The 25,903-nt window shown below is 47.0% G+C and overlaps 1 long non-coding RNA gene across 1 annotated transcript in view; it reads right to left on the bottom strand.

The window, feature by feature from the left end:
• Nucleotides 1–2,473: 2,473 nt before the first annotated feature.
• The window catches only part of LOC138686905 (uncharacterized), an 80,013-nt gene continuing 56,583 nt past the window's right edge, over nucleotides 2,474–25,903 (bottom strand). Inside the window, exons 4-5 of the long non-coding RNA XR_011326233.1 lie at nucleotides 10,185–25,778; nucleotides 2,474–9,302 (exon numbers count right to left, since the gene is read on the bottom strand). This is a non-coding gene — a long non-coding RNA (uncharacterized lncRNA). The remainder of the gene's footprint in view (nucleotides 9,303–10,184; nucleotides 25,779–25,903) is intronic.

Genomic DNA, 25,903 nt, shown 5'->3' with positions numbered 1-25,903 from the left:
ACAGCCAATTAGTGGAAACAATAACAACATCTGCTTCCTAACTCTACCCTGTGGGGTATAAACAAGGGCAAGGCTGTGCCCTCATGGTTACGGCTTGGCAGCACTGGGGTGAGTTTGGTCAGTGCCCATACGGTATGGCCCAGGCAGTCTCTCTTTGGAAGGTTTGGAAGAAGAATGCAAACAGGGTCCTGCACACTGCCTGCTGAATGAATCCGGTGCTTGGCCAGAGCATCCCTCATCATCCCATCCTGCTGCATCCCAAAGAGGCCTGTCTGCGATGCTGGAGTTCAGCTGCACTCATTATAATCTGGGTTATTCACAGCAAATGCCTTGCATGACCTGCGATGACAAGCGCTGGAAGGCAAAGCACCCCTTGCTCCCTGATGCCCGCCGGGGAGCCACTGCTAGGAACTGTATGGACATGGGGTCCAAATCCATCCCCTCCCGGTCGGAGAGGATGCAGCCGCTCTCAGGCCTGTCCAGCAGTCACAGCAAAAGCCCGTGTCTGCTCTTCACGCCACTGTCAGAGCTAAACTGAGGTTCATTTTCACATCCCCGGGAGGAGACGGCTGGGCTGGGGATGCCACATTTCCCACCGTGGGCAGTGCGGGCTGGCAACCCGGGTAAGCAGCAAAGCTGCGGGTCTGAGCCGAGCAAAACTGTTTTAAAAGCCACGTTAATTAACGCAACGCTATGCTCCACACTTTCCTTATTCTGGGCAAGGACTGTCAGGTTTCCAAATGTGTTAGCTATTACACGTGCTACGTGCCAGACCGGTCTGGGATTAACCGAAGCATTCGCAAGTGTGACTGTCCTCACGCACTGCACGGCCAAAATCATCCTGACCCCGTTTCAGCTCTGCAGGTGCTGGGCACAACTGGGCACCAGCACCGTGTCCCCACAGCCCAGCTGGGACCACCGTCCCTTTTCTTCCATCAGCGGATGCATCGTCCCTGGATATCCGTAGCCTCCTTGAACAGGAGCTGCGTTATGGCGAAGCACGGCTTTAATATCTGAACGAAGAGGTCGAAGGTGGGGATGGGGAGGAACAGGGAGGGCACAGAGCTCCCAGGTGAGGTGCAGGGTGGGATGCGGCCGGTGTCGGTGCTTCACGCAGGAGCTCGCCCTGCCGAAGCCGCAGGGCCGTCCTTCCCTGCACACGAGCTTTTCCATGGAGACCCATGTGTGCAAACAAACACATGCCAGCTCAGCGCTTTTGGAAGCTGCTGAGAGACTCTTTTCAAGCACAGGGCTCAGCACACACTGTCCTTTTCTTTCCTTTTTTTTTTTTTTTTGACAGACCCTTGGGAATAATTAAACTTGCCCGCACGGGCAGGAGGGCCAGGCTGGCTGCCTGCCTGGCAGACAGGGGGGCTCCGAGCCCTAAAGACGTGTCCCTGCTGCGGCTGCCTCCCGCACACCCCCAGTGCCGCGCAGGGACTTGGCCATGTGGAAAAATTAGCCATGAAAAAATACAGCCCCACTCGCGAGCCTGCAGCTGAGAGAGGGGGAAAACCAGGCACCCCCCACTCCACCAAAGGCAGCAGCACAATCTGGCCCCATCCCACCCTGTGTGAGCCCACCGGCACCGGGATGCCCAACTGGTGTTATTCCCCATCGGTGACCCCTTGGCTGGGCAAGGGGCTGTCGGTGCTGCAGCCGGCCACAGCCTGAGCTGGTGGTGGGTATTGCATTCACCCCTCCAGGTTTTGAGACCTTCTTGAGTTACAGCTTCTCCCCCTGGCTTCAGCCTGACCGACCGGCAGCTCCGATGGATGTTTCTGACCTGCTCTGGCCTGTTCTCAGGAAACAAATGATGTTGTTCAGGTGTTTAATGATGCCTTAATAAACATCCCAGCTATAGCTACTCCCTCTCCAGACCGATTACTCTTAGCTTGGTCTAGTTACCGTGTTACAACGTTGAATTAGAAGTTTTCACTAAAAGTTCGTAAACGTTTGGGCAACGCCGGGTTGTGTGAAACCCAGATGAAAACACAAATGGGCTATGCCTTGCCTGAAGTCCCAAAGCAAAGGGGTTGTTGTAAAGCTGGTATAAACCCAAGCTGGTCTAGGTCCAATGTTTGCTTGGCTCCAGTTCAGATTCATTCCTGAAGTCAAACTGATGAACTTTCAGCTCTCAGGTACATTTACAGGGGATGAATATGGACATATCTATGGCTTAACAGGGCCGTAATTTCTGCCTGAATGCTTTATTATTTGAAAATCATAAATAAGGTGAAGTGAAAAGGACAAGCCCCTTTAATCTATGAGTGGTGTGCTAAATGATGGTGGTAAATCTCTGCTGACTTTGTGGCAGGTACAGCTGATTTGCACTTCCAAAATGGCAGTGATTTTATCCCACAAACCACACTGAAGATGTGGCTATCAGCTTTTTGAGAAAAAAAACCAAAATTACTCTTCACCAGGCTTGGATGGGAATAGTCAGCAAGGCATTGCCAAGAGACTGGGCATATTTTGCTGTTCTGATGAAGGAAATGCCCACCCTGCACTGGCCATGAACTTTGTCAAGCTCCTTTCTTATCTCCTCCTCTGCATTTCTTATCACTCCTGATCTATTTATTGCTCTGCTTTGCATGCTTTTCCAGTCTGGTAGACAAGGTAGACAAGGCCACCTCAAGGCCAGCATGTTTGGGTGTCCCTGAAAAAAGCTCCCACTCCAGCAGCGTGGAGGCCGTCTGTGCCACGGGCAACCCCGCTCCCCTCCAACGCGGAGATGCTTGGAAGTTATTTTGGTGAGTTTTATGCAACAATGTGCAACCTTGAAACCCACGTGTCTATGCAAGATGATCGCACTGCTGCTGGAGCGCAGTCGTTGCTTGAAACCATCCACGTCATGTGTGCGTGTGTGTCTAACCAAAGAGTGGTCTACAGGCTGGTGGACACCCCATTGGTGGTGGGGGTCTTCTTTCAGTTTGGGCTTCAACCACAGTCAGGACGGAATAAAAATCAATAAATGCATACAGATTCAAGCATAAATGTCCCTTCTGTTTCAGGGCTTAATGTTTATCATTTGGTGGAGGGTAGGCTGTGCACACGGCATTTTAGTGCGTTTTATTTGCAAAGCACCTTGGGGTAGTTTTACAGGAAAGGCACTATATTGAATTTTCTCATGATGTTATTTTGTACAAACTGCAAATTGCTGCTGATCTGCTTGTCTCTGATATGCACACACATTCAAAGTTTAATTTGTAGACAGCCTGGCCCCCCGAGAGCTTTGGTTCTGGGGAAAGCAGGGGGAGCCTCTGGGAACAGTCAGTCAAAAAAAGATCTTCTGAAAAGGTTTTTTCCCCTCTGTCCATCTCTTAATAGCTCTAGCTGAGATGTCTGAGCTGAGGAAAACTCCACCCCTGCAGCTTCTACTTGGAAAGAGCAGAAAAATCCAACTAAATCTCCTTAAAAAAAAAAAAAGGAATTCATGTTATTCAGAAAGAATTTCTGTCCTCCCTTCAGTCCCACTGGAGTTTTCTGTAAGACAATCAATGAGTAATAACCAAGAAAAGACTTTAAAAGAAAGTCCTTTGTTGCTTTCATATTTACCACATTGTGCATCCCAGCCTCAAATCAGGCGACCTAAGAAGCTGAGAAAAAAGAGAGGAATGAAGAAAAATAATTAACTCTGATGAAGACACTCATGCACTCACCTTCACTCATGTTCCCTGGAGGGAGGCTGCTGGAGAGAGGCATTTGTGCCACATAGCACCATAGTGTCTCTACTAGAAACCCCAATCCCCAGCGTAGCACTGGGCCCATCAGCACTGTGGTCCCTCGCTGCCGCAGGACCTGATGGCCATGGAGGTGTCCTTCACCGTGGGACCCAACGGGGGAGCACATTGGCATCCAGAGAAAAAGGACCTTTAAAGAGCTGCAAGAAGTTTAATGGAAATAAAAAATCTGGGGTTCTTCCTTAATCCTTGCAAGTTTTTTTCCATGAAAGTAAAGGCTGGAGAAGTCTTTTTGAATGAGATAGATTGACATTTTATCAGAAAAAAGTTCTGGTGTCCCGAAAGAGAGATAAAATAGTTGGCAATGTGGTATTCAGCACATCGTCGCAGATCTCCTCCCCTGTTCTGCCAGGGTTGGAGGCATGTCTGGGCTCAGAGAAAAGGGCTAGGGGAAAGGAAACCTGAAAGACAGACTTTTTGAGGTGGCCAAGGCGCACGTTCCTCCTTGCAGAGCTGAAAACACAGGTGTCCAAATTACTCCAGGAGTCACAGTATTTTTAAATATTTTCCAAAGTTTTAGAAAACTCAGTATAAACTGTATTTTACTGCACCAATTTTGTCCCAAATTTGGGGTTTTCTGTTTCCAGCCACTTTGTAAAAACCATCTCAGACTCTTGCATGGAGCTGGTGGCTCAAAGATTTATTTCGAGTTCATTGATGGCCAATGAGGGTGAGAAACTGAGTGCATTTGGAGGGGAGGAAAACCCACTTTGTGGTTATTGAGGGCCAGAGTGGGAGACCAGCTTCCAATCGCACAGAAGCAAGATTTGCAGCTGTTTGTACATGACATTATTTCCTGGGTACCTGGCTTGTAGGTGCAATTAAGGACTAGTAAATCTGAGGAAATCTTAAATTAAGGTACCAAAATGTGCCTGCCATCATTTGTGCCTGCCATTTTTCAGCTGTAATAATGGAAGTCCTGTTAAAGCAAGGGTGAAAAATTGGTCCTATGTCAATAACCTGTATGAATGATGCTAGAGAAAACTGGCAAGTCATCAAAAGACCCTGTTCTCTATTTAATTCTCTTCCCAGCTCATTATGGATTATCACGTTTTGTCTAGTTAGTGGCATGATTATGGAAATAGAAAAACCATTTCTCTCTGCTTCTTATCTAAGAGATGAATGAGGCACATATAATTGGCTTAAGTTATCATTTAGAAGTGAGCTCTGGTGATGCAGGGGGGGGTGTCAAGTCCTGAGACATGGTAAACTGCTGGCGTACTCCTCCCGTTGTTTTTTTATCCCCAACGCCCACATGCTTAGCCAAAAGCAATACGCTTATTAAGGGCTGAAGTACTTTTTTCCAGAAAGATCCGTTGTAAATAACCCAGCAGCCTGAGATGAACACCAGGGCGTAAATCACCACCAATACAAATAAGAGCTGAATGGCCCGAGCACGCCCAGGGAGCCGCGTCCACCCTTGCCTCAGACACAGACCTCATCCCACCACCCTTAACCCGCCTCAGCTGTGGGTCCACCTACGGTTTGTGCCGTCCCAGAAAGACAACACGAGCTCCGGGCAACCTGGACTCCCACCTCTCGGACCGTGCTGGAAAAAGGTGGGGGATTTTGAAATCAACGTTTTTCTTTTTAATGATGAGAGAGAATAAAAATGGCAAGGGAAGGGGAGGTGACATCACCAGAAAGGGCTTTTCTTTCCCCAAGTTAAGCTCTGAAGTGCTGGAGATGCTCTAAAACAAGCACTTCCCATCGTGAGTCTGAGCCTGACTTCTGGCCCGGGTTACAGCTGCATCAGCCCATGGAGACCACCCAGTCTGCACGCAGTTGGGTCCGCGATGCCTCTGTTTTGGTGCTTAAAAGCACCTGCCAAAGAGTCCAGCAGCTGTGAAGATGGGGTCATTGGTCCTGCTTGTGCTGTCAGTGCGTTTCCTCAAGCCTTAGAAGACACTGTCCGATGCTGTTAATTGGAAAATGTAAAACATTGGAAAAAGCCCCAGCAGTTTGGAAAGGGACCTTTCCCCCGCTCCATGTTCTCTTATATCTTTACTCAAAGAGAAAATGGTGTCTGAGGAAAAATGTGGAAAGTGTATTGGTTCATCTTGGTTTTCACAGTGGAAAAAAAGAGCAGTGGGAAGGAAACAGGATCCTTTCCCTCTGGTTTATATTATTGGAGCTTAATTTTTCTCTAAGTATTTTGTTCAAAGCCTATTTTTAAAAACTCAGAAATAATAATTGCTGAAATTCCAATTTTCTTACATGCAAAGCATCATTGGCAATATTTTTTTCTCAGCTTTCCTTGGCAGTCAGTTGGAGCAGCAGAATTTGATGGACCTTGACGATTCAGAGGACAAAGATGGCTTGAGATGACATAAAACTGTCCAGGCAACAACTCTCTTGGCCCAAATTGCCTCTGTTGTGTTCCTCTGTTGCCTGACAATATGCTATCAAGAAAACACAAAATGCTGTTCTCTTTGTGCAAAAGTCTTGCAAGATTTCTTGCGTAGGTTCACTAAAATAAGCAAAAGAGACAAAAAGGAAGCAGAAAAAAAACCCAGGAAAATTGCAGAACTTTTCTCTCCACATCACCTCTGTGGTGAAAAATGTCACAGAAAACTTTATATTCCAAAAATACCAGCCAGCTCCGTGAGCTGTGAGTGAACGTAGACCCAAGTGAGATCAAGATCAGGCCTAATTTGTTCATGGTTATGTTAAATTCATAAAAGTAATTTGCCATTTTTCCGGAACCAACCCCCAAATTGTACTTTTAATATCTAGAAATACGCTGGTAAACAATCCGTTATATTGTCCTCGCACGATTATTATTTTTCGAAGTGACAGGGAGATGACAGGAGACTGTGGCTCCAGGTTGTGAATGAGCAGCGGGAACAGATGGGTTTGCAAGAAGCAGTAATCCTGCTCTCCTGCTAAAGATGCTACAAACAGGAACCCCCTACTAACATGCCCCGAAAATATAGATCAGTGGAATTGTCTCTAAACAGAGGATTTCACAACAGTTTCCAGAAAGCATCAATATCTATGTAATAAGGAAATGGAGCTGCAGATGCTAAAGTACTTACTGCACTTTTTTTTAATACGGGGACAGCTTCAATTATCCCACTATCATGTACTAAATAAGGTTGATTAATCAAGGTTTAAGATAACAGAAGGAGTTTTCAATGCCATTAATGTGTCTCATGGGATTCGCCCTTCTTTTGGGTAATGGGAAGCTTTTGGTTGTGAAGACGTAGATAATAAGGATTTATAGCACTGTAATGCGCAGTGTTTTTCATAAGGGACACTATGAAAACATGGGAACTTGACAGCAAATACTGTTTCAATTAGTTGCCTACCGGCATGCCGGGATGGGGCTGTCTCTGGTGCTTCACCCCCACCTCAGCCTTTTGCTTTCTCTCTTTGCCTTTATTTCCCAGCAACACTGGTGTTTCTGCTTGCAGATGTGGACATCCCCATCTTCTTGCTAGACAACCATCTCAGAAAAAGGAAAAAAGTCATATAAGGGGCTCTTTGCCATTCCCAAATTTTCCAGCAATTTTACAGGACCACAAGTGGACTTCAAGTGCTCCTTTATGGGAAAGGTCCAGAGTGAAAGGTCTGCTGGTCTGAGCTGCAGTGGAAAAAAGAATAACTAGACAACGATGATCTCAGTGTGAGTTTTCACGAAGGATTTCTCCTGTAGCCCTACTGGGGTCTTTGAAGGAAATCTGAGCAGAAAGGGCTGGCATCATAGAATCATAGAATAATAGAATCATAGAATCATTTAGGTTGGAAAAGACCTTCAAGATCATCGAGTCCAACCATCAACCATGCCCACTGAAGTGCCTTGTCCACGTGCTTTTTGAATACCTCCAGGGATGGTGACTCAACCACTTCCCTGGGCAGCCTGTTCCAATGTGTGACAACCCTTTCAGTAAAGAAATTTTTCCTAATCTCCAACCTAAACCTCCGCTGCCGCAACTTGAGGCCAATAGAATCATAGAATGAGAGGTTTTGGAGAAAATGTTAATGAATCAATAGTTAGGTTCTCCATCTCCTTTCTAACCAAAGTCAAGAGAAGTTTCTCCATCTTTCTCCATCCGCCTCTGCCTTCTGGGCAATTTCACAAGCAATTTGTCATCTCATACTTTGGGCTCTGCAGCTTCCTCGTCCATTATGATTTTTCTGTTATTACTTCTCTCTGCTGTGGCAGTTTTCTGGACCCTCAAGCATAAATGTAAGACCCTGCAGTGGTCAGCTCTTAAGCCAGGATGATTCGAGCTGTGCCACCGCTCACCCCTCAACACCAGGCCAGCCTGCCAGCCCATCGAAATACACCTGGCAATCCCGTAACCCCATCCTGGCGATGTGAGACAAAATAAACACAAAACCTAACTGACAACTGGACTCGAATAAAATATGTGCACTGAAAAGTGCGAGGATGACTCAAGTGCCGCAGCCAGGCATCTGGCGGCATCCCAGCGACATTTTTCTCTCTCTGGCTGTAGTTGCCACATCCAGGCTGATATATTGCATTTATAATTTTGACAGGTTATGATGTAAAGGAGGCCACTTCATCAGCCAGGAAGGGCATAGGGCTGAGACAGCCTGGCTGACCTTTTAATTAGGCTTTGGTCTTTCTCCTGCCTGTTCCCACACACTCCCCTCCTCCTGCCGCTGTGGAGCATTTGCTGGAACACTTATCCCGGATCCCGCAGCCTCCTCACCCCTTCACACTTTGCTTTTAAGGCCATGGTAGGGGGGTGAATGCTCAGTCCCTTTATATGGAAAGTGCACGCCCTGCAGCTCCAAATACCTCTTTTTAAAAAAATGTACTGCATCCTGTGCAATGGTATTACGTGTTGCTGATGCACATGGGTCTGGTTTTCCACTGGGAAAGGATACGTTGGGAAGAAGGTAAGGTTGGAGCCTGACCGCAGGGAGGACAGCCCCAGAGCCCCCCCAGGCACCAAATCCTGGACGGAGTGGTGAGGGGCTGGGTGGGCAGCCCCCAGCAACAATCACTGCACCCACAGGCAGTGAGCAATGGCTAGAGTAGGAGGGTTGTTATCCTGTTAAACGGGAATTTTACTATTATCCTTAGTGAGAACTGAATTATTTCCTGCAGCCGGCGCAGAGTTAGACTGCTCTTTTTGAAAAATGTAGCCTGAATAAATACTGTATGCTTCCCAGATGAGGTTTTCTCCTCACTATGTTCCCTAATTTCCTTCATACAGAAGAAATACTTGTATTTGTTGCTTTCCCTCATTATGCATTTGCTACTAGGGCTTTCAAGCCCAAAGGCCTTCACTTTGAATAGAAATGCAGCTTCTGGTGTTTCCTCTATTTAAGCAAGGAAAGCAAGGCTACTGGAGAATGCATTGCTTCATCTCTGACCTATTTCTATGCTCAGCACATTTCCCCCTACCCATAGACATGGGAAATTGTCCCAAACCCCGGGGCTGCTCTCTGCTTCCAGTTCCCTTGAATGTCCCTAGTGGTGGGGCTGGCTTGCAGCCAGGGGAGCAGACCTTCCCGGGGGGGTAGCAGCATGGGTCGGCTCTTTTCCCCATGTTTCTGCCTCTTCAGGGTAAGTTTTTCTCCCTGTGAAGTGTAAGAAAAATGTCATTTATCAGGGAAGGTGCTCCATACGTATTTAACACTGAAAGGGAATCTCAGGAGCAGACACGTAAGGCAATTACATGTGTGTTTTTCAGTCCTAATTAGACTGAACTCTGTAATTGTGAGACGCATTTCTGACCCTTTTTTTTTCATTAAAGAAATAACCCCTCTTCTAGCAGGGCTGAGCTAAACCCCAAGTGGAAAGGTGAGGGAAGGCGGAATAATTAACGATGATGAAGATGCTGCCTGCCACGGGAGCACTGCTGCATCTCCCCGTTAAAGTATACCCCGCCGGTGCTGGAGCCCCATCCGTGATGCTCCTGGGACTGGAGACCCTGGTGGCCAGGGCTGGGTTGTCCCCAGCACACGGGGGATTAAGGGACTGAAATGCCGGTGGCAGTTGTCGCTTCAGCGCAAAGGGGTGCCGTTAGCTTCATGGACTCTAGTGACCTTCACAGGTGTTAAATGTATAACAAACGTCTGTGGGGATGGACATTCCATTAAGAGCATTATTACTCTTAATATTTATTTATCCGATGGTAGGGTCTCGGAAGGGCTGAGCTGTGCATTGAAAAGAGGGGTCTGATGACAAGCGAGCTCTCCAGCAGGATCAAACACTTAGGAGAACCAGAAACTGAGTGTGGGAAGGTTGGGGACAGCAAAATATCTGGGGTTTGGGTGAAATCACGTCTGGACTTCAAACAGCATTTGTGGCCATAAGGAGCAGGCATCGGTGTGGGTGTTATGGGCGCTTACAGCTCTGACAGGGCTCCAGTTGGGGCAGCTCTGAAATCCACAATGGCAATTCGTGAAGGAGAATAGAATATTTAAAAGGGGGATTTATACAATTTTAAGGCAGCTCACCTTCCTTCTGCCCAGCGTGGGCAGCATCGTGCCTCCGTGCCGCCCAGCGCCGGCTCTGCAGGCGCACGGAGCATGCCGGAGCCCGGGGGTGACATCGGCAGCGTCACGCGTGGACGTGATGTCCCACCGCAGCAGCGGGGGGGTCGTCTCAGCTCCCTCTGCCCGGCCCGGCTGGGTACAGATGGTTTTCATCGCACAACAGCACGACAAAGGCACCTCTCGGGAGCTGAGCCAGTCGGTGCATGGGGGGGGCGTTATTTAGGATGGGGAGGTGGGGGGGAGTGATGCAGCTTTATTATGCCTCGTAAAAAATAAAGTCAGGAGAGATAAAAATGACACTTCCATTTGAAAAGAGGGAGGAATAAGCCAGATAAAAGATATGATTTTTTTCCTCCAAGACAAACTACTAAATAGGCTCTTCTTGTTCACTGAGGTTCGGTAATGCAAGTTGACAGGATATTAAGGTTATTTCAGGTTCTTCTGTCTCCCAGGGTCATAAGCCTTCTGCTATGCATGTTAATCCATCTTAGCATTCCTCCGAGTAGCTACATAAGTAGGGCAATCGGTTTAGTATGTACTCCTTCCATCTACAGCCTAGTTGGGAGGAGAAACCTACTAATTAACAGAATACCCCTAGAAAATCAGGAGAGATTTTAATATTACAGAGACACTGCACAACATTCTGCGATTAAGGAAAGATAAACCTTCCTCGGAAATATTTCAGGGGTGAGACGAGGAGGCGATCCAAGAGAGAAAGAACCGGGAGGCACTTATGCTGCAGCCCTTCCCTCTGCCCATCTCTTCCTCTGGATGGCTGGGTGACGCCACGCACGACTGGTGAGCCACATCTCTGTACGACTGAAGAGAAAATAAGAGCCCAAGTCTCGTTGCATCCTCCTGCAAGTGCAGGCTTCCCTCCCGAATAGCAGCTGAACACTTACTGCCCATGCTGTGCCGGAGGATGCTCGTGCATCGCGCATCATTGCCATAGACCGGTTAACCCCCTCGTGCCACGGCAGCGTGTGACCAAACCGTGCATCCCCAGGCCTTGGTGTGCTACACACCTGAATATATTTGTCTTTTTTGCAGGTTGTTTAAAACCCCACCAGCTTTCGAGCAGATGCTACGATGACATCAGTGAATAATGTTAAAAATAATAGTGCTCATTTTGAGCCTGATGTGTTGAAAAGCCAAATAACTGCCCTGAAATTCTCCATTCTCTCGCCTTGTTCAGCGTGACTCACTCCAAGTTCCCAAGTGCTTTCCAAATTATCTAATACCACCTGCAAACCATTCCTCTGTCTTAATAACTGCTCTTGTTCTGGGCAGCACCAGAGCACAGGGCAAGTGGGGCTGGGGGTACTTCTGCTCCCCCCTTCTCAGCTGCTGCAGCGACAGGTCCACTGAGACCAAATGTACCAGTATTCAGTTGAAATTAATTAGTAAAAATAATTTTTAAAGTATCTAAATATTTTGCTTTGGACTGGCCTTTAACAAAATGTTTTCAGATTTTTATTTCCTTTTTTCATTTCTGCAAGAAAGTTAAAATATTTGCTCTGGTCTCTGGTTTAGCCAGAGATTTTAAGCAGGCAGCTACTCAGGCACTTCTGTTCTTAATTCTTCCATTAGCGGTGGGAATGTACTTCTGCTCTGCAGCTGGGAGATGGGGTTTTGTCTAACCCTGGTTAATCTGTAGTTTCTGCAGAGACCGGTTGCATGTGAAAAAACCAGATGCAGGTTTTTTTTTAAGGGCTGACACACAGAGCGAGTTAAGTAATTTCACCTTTTAGGATGGGATTTTTTTTCTGAAAGACAGAAGGAGACATTTCAAAGCTAATATCCCACTCCTGGGGGAAGGCATGCTCTAGATCAAAAAGCCTCCTGATCCACAGCCTGCGGAGGTCGATGGGAATAACCCCACTGGCTTTAATGGACTTCAGATCAGGTCTCGATGTGTGAACGTCCTGCCACGACTACAAGGTGCGGTAGCTTTCCCAAACCAGTTGTCGTCAGAGATATTATGGGTAGATTTTCTCTCACAGGCAACGGCTTCCCTAACGACAAGGAAGAATTGGGAAGAGGGTGGTAACTGGGTTCGGAGATCTCTGTAACATCACCGAAACCAGCAGTGGTGCGGGGCTGCTCTGGCCATCCCGGGCGCAACACAGCCCCAGACTGCCTGAGCCCAGGAGGGTTTTATTCCTGGACAGATGATGAAGAATCATAACATTTTCTGCATCTTCACTGGCAGAAGCTGGAATATAGCATGGGCTGTGTGATACACCGGAGAGGACAGGTGGAAATTTGATAAGTGTATTTATAGATAAGAAGGGAGATTTTTTTTCAGTTAGTGAGATGAAAACATCTCTCTCTTCTCATCTGTTGCCAGCCTCAAGTTAGGTATCATAGACTGTAACCTCACTCTGCAAGGTGCTGTGGCTGCACCAGCACTGGGGCTGCCACTGCAGAGCTGCTGTCAGCCGGGGACACAGCTCAAGTGATTACAGAGCAAACATCCTTAGGAAAAAATGAAATAAAAAAATATTGGTGCAACTGCTGAGTGAAGTAAGTAGTATTTTTACTTGCAGGTGAAATATCTGAAATTCAGAGACTGAGTATATGCGATGCGCTGGACAACCTGGACATCCAAATGACATAACTCTGCCTTCGTGGGTAAGGACCAGAGATATCTGCTTTTCACCAGGTCTTTCCTGAGGTCTCCTGAAATGATTGGAACAGGCTCTGCTACGGGGGCATAATCCCGTCCCGCTTCAAGTGCACGGAGCGGGACGTCTCACCACCGCGGCACGGCTGGAGCATCCCCCGTGCCAGCCCTTCCCACTCTGCCGGCTGGCCAGGCTGAGTTTGCAGCAGAGACTTGCTGACTGTCACTTCTCACCACTCAGCCAAAAAGACTGGAAAATACAGATGGTCTTGCTTAGGAAAGCCTGGTTAATATTTCATCTCCTTTTCTATTCTGGGGAAACCAAATGAAACAAAATTATTTATAAAAGATGGCTTTATCCCATTTTATTAACAAGATATAATGAATCGGTGAATTTGTGGAGTAACTCCAGTGATTTTGAACCAATGAGCAAAGGATGAGTTGGTCTCAAAAAACAAAATGCCATTCAGCCAACGGAGTAAGTAAAACAATAAATGACTGCACATTTAGAACAATCAATAAGGCAGTTGCACAAAATACATGATCCAAGATTAACTAGGGATGACAAATTCCCCAAAAGGATAAAACATAGGACAAATATAAAATCTAAATGAGAATCAAGTTAGCAACTTGCAAGAGGAGCTGTTAGCACTTGGTGCTCCAACACCCCATGTTGTTCCAATCAAAGATCACAGCTACAATCTCAGCATCTCCAAGATAGATATGTGTATCGTGATACATGATATAAAAATCGATGGGCATCTGTCAGGAGGTTGAGAGGTGAAGAGAAAGGCAAGGAAGCAGAAGCCTGCCCGGGTGATGGGGTTTTGCTCTTCCCGTAGAAGAGCTGTGTGTCGGGATTGCACGTGCCCGCAGCCGTTGGCCTCGGCAGACCTCGGAAGCTGAGCAGCACCAGGGAAAACCTCCAAGGTTAATTCAAGAGCTAGAAATCTTCCTTTAGCATCCGAAGGAGGGCAGGAGGTCCTGCACCCAGCACTGCTCGCTGCTCTGCCAGGGAGGCACCCGGCCACGGCCAAACAGGGCACTTCCAGCCCCCAAATCTCCTCCCTGTTCAGCTGGGGCTCCAGGAGAGGAAAGGTCCCCACAGCCCTGGGGCTCGTCCCAGTCTCCCACGATGGAGGTACGAGGCAAAAGCTCACACACTTCATCTTCTCCTCCCTTACTACACATCAGCTGAGTCATTGTAACAGTGTGCGGTTTTAATCTCATCAAGGAGGGCTCAAATATTTCAGTTTAAACCTCATCCCTGCAGTTTTAAAGTGATTGCGCAATCTCAGCTGGCCAACAGCATCCCTACGGAGGTCCCGCTGCCCGGCTGAGGGGCGGTGACCTGAGGGATTGCTCCGTGAACTCAGCCTGTCCAGCCTCGTTACCGTCTGATTTCTCCAGCAACCGTTTTTATTAATTTTCTTTTTTTTTTTTCTCAGCCTAGAGAAAAAAAACTTTTTGTATCAGGTGAATTGAGATGTTGCTATACAAAAGACTTTGAGAGGTTTTGACCTTGGCTGCTGGTCTGAGGTGTGTGGAGGTGCTGGTGCAGACTGGGGTTTTCCTTAGCAGCAAACCACTCTGTCCTCCAGGAGCCTAAACTGGCCTGAAATGCCGGGGCTGGTGTGACGTGGAGCTCCAAATGTGTCTCATTATATCTCAATAGAGAATGAGATGTCATTGTGTTAGGTGTAGTAAATCGCTTTAGATTAGCACCATTTAAAGCCGGGTTGTGGAGTTCTCGTTTTATTGGAAGTACCAACCCTTTTAGGCCAGTATCACCATTTCAGCCATATCGTTCAAGGAATAAAGTGCATCAGCTTGACCTGGCCAGGAATGCCCCCAGCCCTGTCCGTGGCACATCGTGGCCTGTAGCAGCCTGCACAACTCACGTAGCGGGTTATTCCCAGAGCCTTTTTTTCCCCAAAGCTTTAAATTCACATTCTCCCTGCAGCTGTGAGCGGTGCGAGCCCCCCTGTCCCCCTCAGCCTGTGAGCTGCCATCCCCGACTGTCTGTCCCAGATGCCGTAACTACAACGTGGGTGGCCGCTGCTTCTCGCACCAGAGAGCTGATTTAAATCATCTTGGGCTTGCATGTGAGTCTATTTATTTTAACGCTGTGAAGCTTGTTCATTCTCTAGACAGCATGTAAGGGCTAAGGGCCAAAATCTGCGCTGATGTATAGCTTTCACCGTCATATTTATAATTTAGTGCAAGGGGGCTGGAGAAGCATAAGTCAGGGCAGAAGACTGTGAAGAAGCTGCACCATGCTCCCATCCACACTGTATTTAATTTAGAAGGTAGATTAAAATCATGGAACATGTTTGACCTCGTTTTGTTTGGTTTGCCTGCAAGATTTAGTCTTTGTTTCATCTTTTTGCTCCTGGGGACCATGCGGCCAAAGGGAGATTCATAACAGGAGCAGAGCCCGCAGTTTCTGTCCTTTTGTTGAAAGACACAATGATGCGAAATGGGAATTAAACCATTTTCTCAGCGCAGCCAGATCGAAGTTGAAGCGAAGGAGATGCCAGCTCTTCTCACTGATTTCAGTTTTGCTCCCCTGAGACCGGCTGTATGGGAAGGTCACATGTGCAAGAAACTGGTGCATTAGACCACAATTTCTCGAGCCAGCGTTTTTCTTGCAGGCGACTCCCGCAGGACACCCTCTCTGCTCAGCTCTTGCTTGGGTTCATCGCCGTCTTCCCAGGGAAATTGAATCCAGCGTGCAGCATACTCCGGGTTGCTGCAGATGCAGCCGTGCCTCTGGCTGCAAACAGCCCTTCAAAGGCAGGGGGAGGTGGGGGCTTCTCTCACCCTGTGCCAGCCACACGCACGTAAATCATTTATGCTGTTGCAGCAATTAGCTGCCGTAACCCAGAAGAGGAGCTCGAAGTGGGACATCTCTCCTCCAGGTTTTCTGCTTACTTATTCACCGAGGACATGCCCCAGTTCCTCATCACTGCCAGGTCACACCATGACCCTTCAGTCTTGTGTCTGCAGTAGCTGGAGTCAGGTTTTCCTGGCACGGGGCAGAGTTGAGGTTATTAATTGCCCTTTCTCTTCTCCAGCCCCTATCTCTGACGTTTAAGAGAGCCAGGAGGGCTGGGACGTCTCTATGCTCTAGCGTTTCTTCGAGGGCACGGCTGCCACTGACATGCAGACAGGATGGCACGCAGCCCTGTGGGGGAGCATGCAGATGCTCCCAGAGCTCAGGGTAAAGCTGGTTGGACCATTTTGATAGCCCAGGGCTGTTTTAGCATAAACCAAACAAGCGATGCAAAGCTGACCGAAGGGTAGCGAGGTGTAAGCTAGAGCAGCCCCAGGACTACCCTAACCCACACACCAGCCTGGTCAGGCTCCCACTGGGCAACGCTGTGCCAACCACTGTATTTTGAGCTCTCCTTGAAGGGCATTAATTCTTCTCTTCCCACACCTCTTAATTTTTTTCAGTCTTGGGACAAAAGTCATCATTCAAAATAAGCTTTTAAATCGGGTTGTGGTGGTTGGTGAAACATGCTTTAAAGCATTTACTACACTGGAGAACTCTACGTGAAGGATGCTTTGAGTAGCCTTACCACTAGTTAAAAAGATTCCAAGTGCAGGAGTAAATTCACACACACAAAATCAGTTTTCAGATACAGTAGGGAACCCATTAAGCTTTGTGTGGTTATGCAAGCTGATACAAATGCCTTATTAATTAGAAAATCAATCAAGCTGTCCAGCTGATTGATGTTAATCCTACACTGAAAGGGGGAACAATAGTATAATCAAGACTAGATCATTTCTTCCCATTACAGGGAAGGGGACAACACTGCATTTCAAAGTGATTCTGCTGTAATGAGCTGCAAGGATATACGCCATGTGGTAAGGGCTTTTAAGATGTGGCACATTATTTTGATCAATAATACTCAAATTCATTCTGGATCCTGAATCTAAGGAAATTTCATATGAAGATTAAAAGAAATTATAATACGATCAGAAGTGATTGTAGAGGAGGAGAGCTGTAATTATCCAAGGGGCAGGATTAATAAAGAGCCCAAACCCTGTGAAATCAGAAGACAGCAAGAATACGCTGAGGGTGCTGAAAGTGTTTCATGGCATCCAGCTAATGCCTCAAAAATGTAAAATAATCTATTTTTAAAAAAATTGATAACAGTTCAAAAGCCTAATTTTAGGCAATTATAGAACAATAATTAAAGGACCCAACTGATTCTTCACCTGTTCCACATTATTCGCAGTCGGCCCTGCCAGCTTGAGGACTGGTAGCAAATAGCCCTAGCAGCCATATTCGTGCCATCCCAAAGCAGTGTGGCTGGCCAAAACCTTTTGAAAAATACATGCAAGAATCATGCTAAATGACTGGAAGATGACTGGGATACAATCCTTTCAACACGAGTCAGGCTCTGCAAGAAGAAAATAGCTCATTACCATGCAAATGCATGTTGTCTTGGTTCCAGGCTAATTGTTGTATAGCATATCCTATATAACATAAGACAAAGCCTCAAGGCTTGTAAGCCAAGTAAAATGCAAATTACACCATTGACACAGCTGAAGGCTCTATGCAACTTTAATCAAGGGGGGTGCAATGTATTTGTGAGACAAATGAGCAGGGTAGTTATATCAGAAAGACAGAGCTCTCTAATACCCAACCTGTCTAATAGGCTAGAACATGGGTAAGAAAATATTCCCCTTGACCACCAAAGTCTAAGGATATTCACACTCGCAAAAAGCATCATAATCAGTCTGTGCCAATGTTATTTAGCATTTCTGTAACAGTTTACGGAAATGGTCCAGACTTCAATGGCTGTTCCCTTTCTTTCCCCACTGGTTGTTGTACAGAAGCACACTGAAAATTCAACAAGGATTCAGGCCTCTCTGGGCTAGAAACACAAATATAATTCCTGCCCTGAAGAATGACCAGTTTAAATAGACATAGCGGTCACTAGGCTGATATACACTAATACCAGAGGCTGGGAGTTATTAGATCAAGGGCCCATGTTAACTTGAAGTGCTGGTCTCCAAAGCAGGGGATTCCAGCCCATGGTCAGTAGACAGGACCCACCTCTGGGCTGCCCAGAAGAATCTGCAAAGCTTCTGACTCACTGTGCCATCTGGGCTGCTAGCCTTTGATGATGGATGGCCTTTCTGCCTAAAGATATGAGCATCCCTCCAAAACATTTTAAGGAGGTTGGAGGTGAAAAAGTCACCCTCTCTTTGAGGAACAGGCATTGAGAGAAGGAGAAGAGGTGAGAGAACAGAAGAACTGAAATTTAGGACCGTACAGTCAGACTTCTGGCTGATGCAAATTTGAGTGATTCATAATCAGAAAGCTAGCTGATTTGGGGGGAAAAGGCACTGGAAATGCCTGATACATAGTCTGAGAAACTGGCTCATCAACTCCTCAAGTAGTTGTTCCTTTTCCATGGCAAGCCCTGGTGAGTTCTCTGAAAGAGCTTTGCAGAGGCCCCAGGAGACACAGAAGTTTTGCAATGGTTCCTGCTGGCTGCTACGGTCTTGCCTCATTTAGTTTCAATATGAGTAGGCGCTCCACGTGTCCTGGGATCAAACACAGAGTGGATCTCCATGCTGTTTCATGTACTATGCACACTGCAGCTGAGACATTTCCAGTTTCATAACTCAAGAATTCAGAAATAGATATAAATTTACACATTCCACCACAAACAGATGGTGTCTTTGGCTGGCTTTCACTGCGTTCCTCGAAGGTAGCACTGGGTTGCAGAAGTCAAACTTTCTGCAACGATCTCCGCTTGCAGGGGTTTTGGGGTTTGTTTTGGTTTCCCACTCATATTGCACCCTAGCAGGGGCTCAATGAACGCAGGAGGACTTACCAACCTATTTCCATGCCAGGAGATGTGATAACAGCTAGAGATGGCCACAAAACAAAATTCTGGTTCTCAGTTCTCCATGGCACACAGCAGGACTGGTGTAAGCAAAGAAGATACCAGCCTGTATCCAGAGTTTATGGCTAACCCAAAGCTCTCAGGATGAGGAATTGGGAGATTCCTCCAAAGTCACCTCTTTCTACAGACCTAGGGGAAAAAACTGTCTGAAGAAAAACAGCTGCTACCCCTGCTGATGCTGAGGACGTGACTGTGATACAGGAATATTTGGGTGGGTTGCATGGAGGCCTTCTCAGTCTACAGCGGTCGTTGGCTTAGAGGACATATTGCCTCTGGATGAGGACAGCTCGGGGGAATGGTCCTCTCAACAGAGCACATTTACGTCCAGTTCCAGCAAAAAAAGGTAATTCGCAAGGAAATGGTATCTAGTAACGTGCTCACCAGTTGCAAGAGAACTTGCAGCAGTTTCCCATCTCCAGCACAGCTGCTCCAAGGGCTGGGGAAAGCTTGACTGCTTGCTGCAAGTCTGCTCGTCAACCTTCACAAATGACCACTGCTTCCTTGTGCTTTCCGCAGCTGAAAAACAACTTCACACAAGTGAAACAAACCCAAACCTCACAAAGAGGGACCATGCCCGGGGACTGGGTGGGTGAGGGATCACCCCGCACTACAGTGATGGTGTCAGACCCCAGCTTAGCTTCATGCCACCAGCACCACCGATGCTTCCTAAGAAATTCATCCCCCCCAAAATCACGTCTCTGCATCTCTTCTGATTCCCTTTGCATCCCTTCACCATTTATCCTGCATGGGCTAAGCCAAAGTGCAGATGCCATGGAGCAGTTGGGACCAGTGAGAGCTTTTGGGACACAGAGCTGGCTGAGCTTTTGGGGCTGGTCATGTAAGGGGAGTACGTGTCATTTGGACCACCAGAGAAATGCTTCCCAACGGTGAGAAACTCGAGTGAGGATTACATGTTACAGCTACGGATTCCTTCAGCTTTTGAGCTGACAGTGAATTTATTGAGGGGATAGCAAGAAACAAGAACGACGTAGCAACAAATGCGCTGGGGGAAGCAGCTCTGAGTATTTCTCAGCCAGTCACTCAAAGCGAAGATATGCAGCTCTTCAAGCAGCCTATTTAACACTGGCACTGTACAGTGAAGGGAAGCTTGCCAACATATTTCATTAAAATACCTTTCCATCAGTTAATAATCATTCTCTGTGCTTTAATAACACTTCCCCTCCAAGATTTCCAAGCAAACCCATAAATGTCAGCTCAACCTTGGGAGAGAAGTATTCTTGGAGATATCTTATATGTGGGTAAATGGAGAGACAGAGAGATGTTCCCCCAAAGTCCTGTATTATTGCCCCAGCCCTGCAAGTCTTTGTGCATGAAGCCAGATAACCAAGTGGCTGTTTGCATAATGACGGCCTGCGTTAGTGGCCAAGCCAGGAATCAAATCCAGGACTGGTGACTCTTATTCACTGCTTTTCCCCTTCTAATAAAACTTTCCGCAGACGCTGTGGATAAGAAGTTATATGCCAAATTCCAGGAATAAGTAAATTGGAAACAAATGTGCTGTGTGACCTAGTAAAGTGTGTTTACAAGAGGACTACTGCTACCCATTGCTGTGACACTGATCTGATGCATGAAGAGATCTGAAATTGGATGAGCAGCACCTTGGGTCTCTATTCCCCTTACCGATGCCCTGTGCAGCTCAAAGGTGGCTTTTTCATGTGGGTCAGTCAGCTTCTGAATAGCAGCATCAAATATTTATTTTTTCCAAGTCAGAAGAATAGTCATCTTCCTTGATTTTTGTCTATGGTCCAGCCAAAGAAATTTCCCAATAACTGGTAATTTTCCTAATGGTGAAAAAGTACCTGTGTTACCCATGCACCATATTTCATTTAGTCTAAATTACTGAGAACAGACAAAAAGCAGAGCTATTATTCTGCTTGAAAATAGGGAAACTTTTGCTGTCTGTTCCAAACAGAAATTGCTCATACTAAATATTGTTGTTGGTATCACCTTTAAAAGGAATATGTCAAGGATTTCTCTGGTATTGTGCATGTGTCACCCTTCATTTTTTCCAAGGTGTGACCTTATAACAGGGCCACACACTGATCTTTCTTTTTAAGAACTGAAGTCCCCCAAATGCACATGGAAACAGATAACAGTAATAAAAACAATAATAATAGTGGCATTATGTTGTGGATCAAAATCTTGATCCAAATGTTTAATGGTATGAAATACATATGGACTTTCCAAAGGCAGCCTTCAAGGCATGCAAAGCTATAGACAGTGCAGGGAGGAGCATTTCCTCCACAGAAATACTCTAATCGTTGTGAAAAAAAACCCTACATTTATTTCAGGAACTTGGAGCCTTTGTTCTCACATACTGCTATTGCAAAATAGCCATGAGGCTAGCTGACGGCACTGGAAACTCCCTCTCACATGGGAAGGGGGACATGTTTGCTAAGGAGCGAGGATACAGCTCAGACAGAAGGAGCTCTCCTGCTGCAGGGTTAAACTAGCCGAGGAGCCAGGCAGCGCGGGGGCCTGAAAAGGTGCCACCACCTTGAAGGTTTTTCGAGGCAGGCGTTGTGGGGAGCCCAGTGGTTTGGGTTCATATCTGCCACTGACATAAGCTCCCAATGCCATCAGCAAGACCCAGAAGAGCCTTGTGTGCTCTAAGCCCAAAGTGTTTCACAATTAGGTTATCTGATGTTTCCATCCCAGCCTCTCTGGAGACATTGATGTCTGTCTTCCACCCTTGGAGGCAGATAAGTAGGAAACCACACATATTTCTAGTAAAGCTGGATGTAATCCCCTATCAGAGAAAGCTTCTGATGTTTTAATATTTAGCTTTTTTTTTCCTGACTTTAAAAACCCCCAAAGCCATAAATGCATAGAGACGTTTTCTCTGTAAGGGAATTCCTTCTCAGGGAGCTGCCTCAGTTTGCAAAAGAGAAGCCAGAAAGGATCCCAAGGCCACTGGAAGACACTTGATTATATCATTAAGCCTCTATAAGATGGCCGGTCTTTGCATAATAGCAATATGCCTTGCACAAAGTGTCTCTGAGGTCATGCTTTTGGGAGACTGTGAGCCAGGTTTTGAGGGCACCAGGTGAAAATGTTGTGGGTACACGTGCTAAGGAACAGTTTCTGCGTACCCTTGATGTGATGGGGCTGCAGCCTTAAGAGATAAGAGGAGCCAGAACAGCACAGAGAGTCTTATCTGGTCAGGGTCAAATTGGCTGGAGAGGGCACAGTCAGTGTCAGAATAGTATCCTGCGTGCTCAGTGCCTAGTGGCACGCACAAATATCATTTTTTATCAGTACTGATGTCCAATCCATTTTTTAATCTGCCGCTTGACCTGGCTGGCAGCCCATGGAAGGGAGTTCCCCAGCTCAACTGCCTTTCCCGCTGCCTGCGCTCCTTTTTCTCAACGAGACGGAGAAAGGACAGGAGAGGAAATGATAATGTGTTTTTCCTTCTATCGAGACTAACGGCCAGAGGAAGCACAACCTTTTAAATTAGCTGTCATTTGGAAAGCAGTCACAGGGTTCCCGGCAGAGCAACTCTCCACCCCAGCTCTGCTCTGGCATTACAAGTACAATCAAGGCCACCCGGACGCCCGATGCAATGTGATGCACAGATGTTGATAAATTCTCCCACGTGAAAAAAATATTAAGTCGTTACAAACAAAACAGCCTCATAAACAGAGCTTAGGAAACTATGATAAATCAAGTTAGTTAGGCAGCAGAGTTGGTACAAGCCGCTGTCTCAGCTAATGCAGATTGAGAGTTCAACACATGCTGCGTAGATCAGCATTTTAAGCACATACCGTTTACCGGCCTTAATGAATACTAAAAGCCCAATAAGCAGGAGCCAGAGCCACTCAGACATGGCTTCATACAGATGTCAGCGGCATTGTCTTTCATTTTATTTGCTAATGAGTTATCGATAGCGGTAATTTGCTGCTGATAATGCTGCAGGTTATAAATGAGAAAAATTAACAAGTTCTGTTAAATGAGGAAACAGGCTCTACGCCCTGCTTCGTCCCGGCGCGTGAGCTGACGCCAGGCAGGGTTGCAGGCAGCGAAGGCGTTGAGGTCCCTGGTGGAGGCAGAGCCGTGGCGGTGCTCACCGCGGCTGACCACCACTGGGATGCTCGGCCACGGCCCCAGGCACAGCTGCTCCTTGCCAGCAGGGAGGGGATTGATGAACCAGCTGCTATCAGCACAGCTCTAAGTACCTCTGACAGGGACGGAAAGAAGGGAAAAGAGCAAAATGACGTGGTCTGGGCGTAAGAAAGCCGCAGGCTGGGTTCGCCCTGCCGCAGCTGGGGACTCTGGTAACCCTGAGCTCTGGTCGTGACCCAACCGCTGCCGTCCCCAGGTCTTGACGGAGTTCTCGGTTGTACTGTTGTAAATCCTGAACATCATCCCCAGCCATTTGCGGGAATACATATACATTAATGTAGGTACTGACCTGCCCACCTCACTGTGAGAATTGGTTTCATACTGTTTGTAAAGAGCTTCGAGGAGGAAACCCCAGGCCCATGCAAAATATTATTATTTCTACCCATTAGTGGTTAATGGATAGTGGTTTTGATGTTAAATAATAACTGTAGAAGGCAAATCTGAGAGCAACTCCTAGCCGAGGAGGGAAAGTGTTAGGAAGGCAGCAGTGGCCTTTGCCTGGGCAGGGCAGGAGGGGATGGCTGGGGACGAGGCATGGTCTGGAGGTCGGTGCCTTCGGCAGCTCTTTCCTGACACCCGGGCTCACGTGTGCAGTGATTTTTAGCAAATCTGCATCCGTTCACCAGTCTCTGAGGTAGATGCAGTAAAACATACTGTATTTTGTAGGTCAAATGAAGTTCAGTCGTTCGCTAAGCACCTTGAACTCCTGGGATGAAAGCAGCGTTGATCAATTCCTGAAGTGCTGGCTCAAACCGATTTTCGGTGCCAAGCTGGGCAAACCTCCAGCCGCACGCAAAGTCAATAGGGTGCTGCCTGAAGAAAAACACTCAGGACGCTCAGCACTGGGTGCCAGCGAAATAAAATATTATCGTTACGGTTGCTACTGTTAATGAGGGTCCAATGTTTTCAGTCCCTCAGATAAAAGGCGGTAAGTAAGCGCGTAGTGTTAGAGCTGATGTTTTTGTAATGTAACCGATAAGCCATGTGTCCATGAACTAGCATTTCTGTAGGGCACTGTGGTGCACAGCAAACACTGCTGTAATGGTCACTGGGGGGGGTGGGGGATGCTCGGGAGGCGCTGGAGAGGTCTTCCACTAAATTGGTCACTTGGAGCACCCTAAGCCCCCAAGATTTAGTATTTCAATCATTTAGATGTATACAACTGTGCAGAGGACAGTGTGGCTTTTATTTATCCTAGTGTTAGTGTGGTCATCCCCTCTGTGCTTGCAGGTCTCATGCACATCTTGGAAAAGCAGGAAAAGCGTCATTGAGTTGTCCTATTTTCCATTTATTTTTCTATAAAAGGCAGTCACGCTGATCCACTTTTTCTCCACTGAAAGTGAACAGGCATCCCTGGCTCTCAGCTGGAAAAGTCTGAGGAAAAACAGGATCAGAGTGGTTTGCAGTTTGCAATCGATGGTCTTGAAGTCCAGTGCCTGGCTGTGACTGTGGCTGTCAGCTCCTTAGCACCAGGACAACTCGTGCCTCTTCGGGAACCCAAAGGGATGATCACCGTGGCACACAGAAAAAAGGAAAATAGAGTTGCAGATGTCATCTCGGGAGGGGTGTGGGGAGGGAGAGCAGGTTGCAGGAGGTTTTCCAGCCTGCCCATGCTGGCTGCCAAGCATGGTCCATGGCTCTCCGCCTGGCCAGCCCATGAGCTGCTCCTTGCCCATTTCCCTGCTTTGTTCCTCGTTTCCTTCCAGCAGGATGAGCTCCGTCTCGGGACGGTCGATGGAGAGGCTCCTGTGGCTGCGCTGGAGACGGGGCCAACTCTGCTTGCCACCTTCTGCTGGCAAACCCTGTCCAGATTGTGGCTGAAACACCGGGCAGAAAAAAAATGCAACCTCTCCATGCGTGCCTGGATTTCACCTTCAGTTGTCTTCTTTTACAGTGTTTAATTTTAATTTAGGCTAATTAAAGTGTTAGTGGTTATAGCTGTGGATTTATAGGTTTAGGTGCCATTAGTAAAGCCATGACATCATGGACTTCATGGAGGACTACAGCCAGGCTGCCGCTTGCTGTCTGCACGTCTGTCACCACAGTCAAGTTACGGGATATAGGGAGTTTGGATCGTAACCAACAGGCAAGAGACAGCTCCCAAGTACTAATTTAATTGTGAAATCTTTGATTTTCCCTCCCCCATTTGCTGTTTGTGGTGCTTATGGAAATTAATTTAAAAGTATTGTGCAATTAAAAAAAATTAATGGTTTCCTTCCTCTGGAATTGAGAGCTTTCTTCTGAGAAGGAGGGAGGGGTTTGTGAACATGTCTTTCCTTTTTAGGGGGCTGAACAGAGGCTTCTATCCTCTCATGTTTTAATTAATTTTTCTATAGTTGCTTCATTAATTGATATTTATGTATTGCTTGTTGTGCATAAATTCTGGAAATGGCGCATAAGAGGATGTTCTCATTACAGCTCTACAAGTGCTCGGCCAATACTGGAATATTAATAATTGGAGTCGCATGGAAAAGTACAGTTTGTTTCCCTTTCTCTGAGGTTTCTGTCCCATATGGTGCCTTCAGGGAATAAACAGTTGCATCAAGAAAGGCATTTTTTTTGTGTGCTGCAAGAATACTGTGTCTATGGAGGTAAACGCCAAACCGATGGGGATGCAGCTGAAGTACAGCCTGTGTAGCACCGTGTTTTGTAGGTCCTATAAAACTAAATATGGACAGAAAGCATCTACCTGTGTGCACCTTTCCCAGTCCTGCTGGCTGGTGGTCCAGCCTTCGGGCAGCTTCCCGCTGGGAAGGGCAGGCAAGGATCCAGGCAAGGCATTTCCGAAGGGGGATGTCTGCTCCCGTTTAGCGCTTGAGTGCCCACCGGACAATCGTTCTGCTGCAGAAACATCTGAGGAAGAGGAGACCGCTTTTGTCACTGCATGTTAAAACCTCATCCTCTCTGAAATATGCTGAGATCATGCTTCAGCCTAGCAGCTCTTCCACCTGTAGTGGCTAATTTAACCTTACCAAGAG

This window comes from Haliaeetus albicilla, chromosome 9 (genome assembly GCF_947461875.1).
Source record: "Haliaeetus albicilla chromosome 9, bHalAlb1.1, whole genome shotgun sequence".
Lineage (NCBI taxonomy): Eukaryota > Metazoa > Chordata > Aves > Accipitriformes > Accipitridae > Haliaeetus > Haliaeetus albicilla.
Note: the sequence above shows the minus strand (reverse complement) of the source record. Positions and strands in the feature narration are given on the sequence as shown.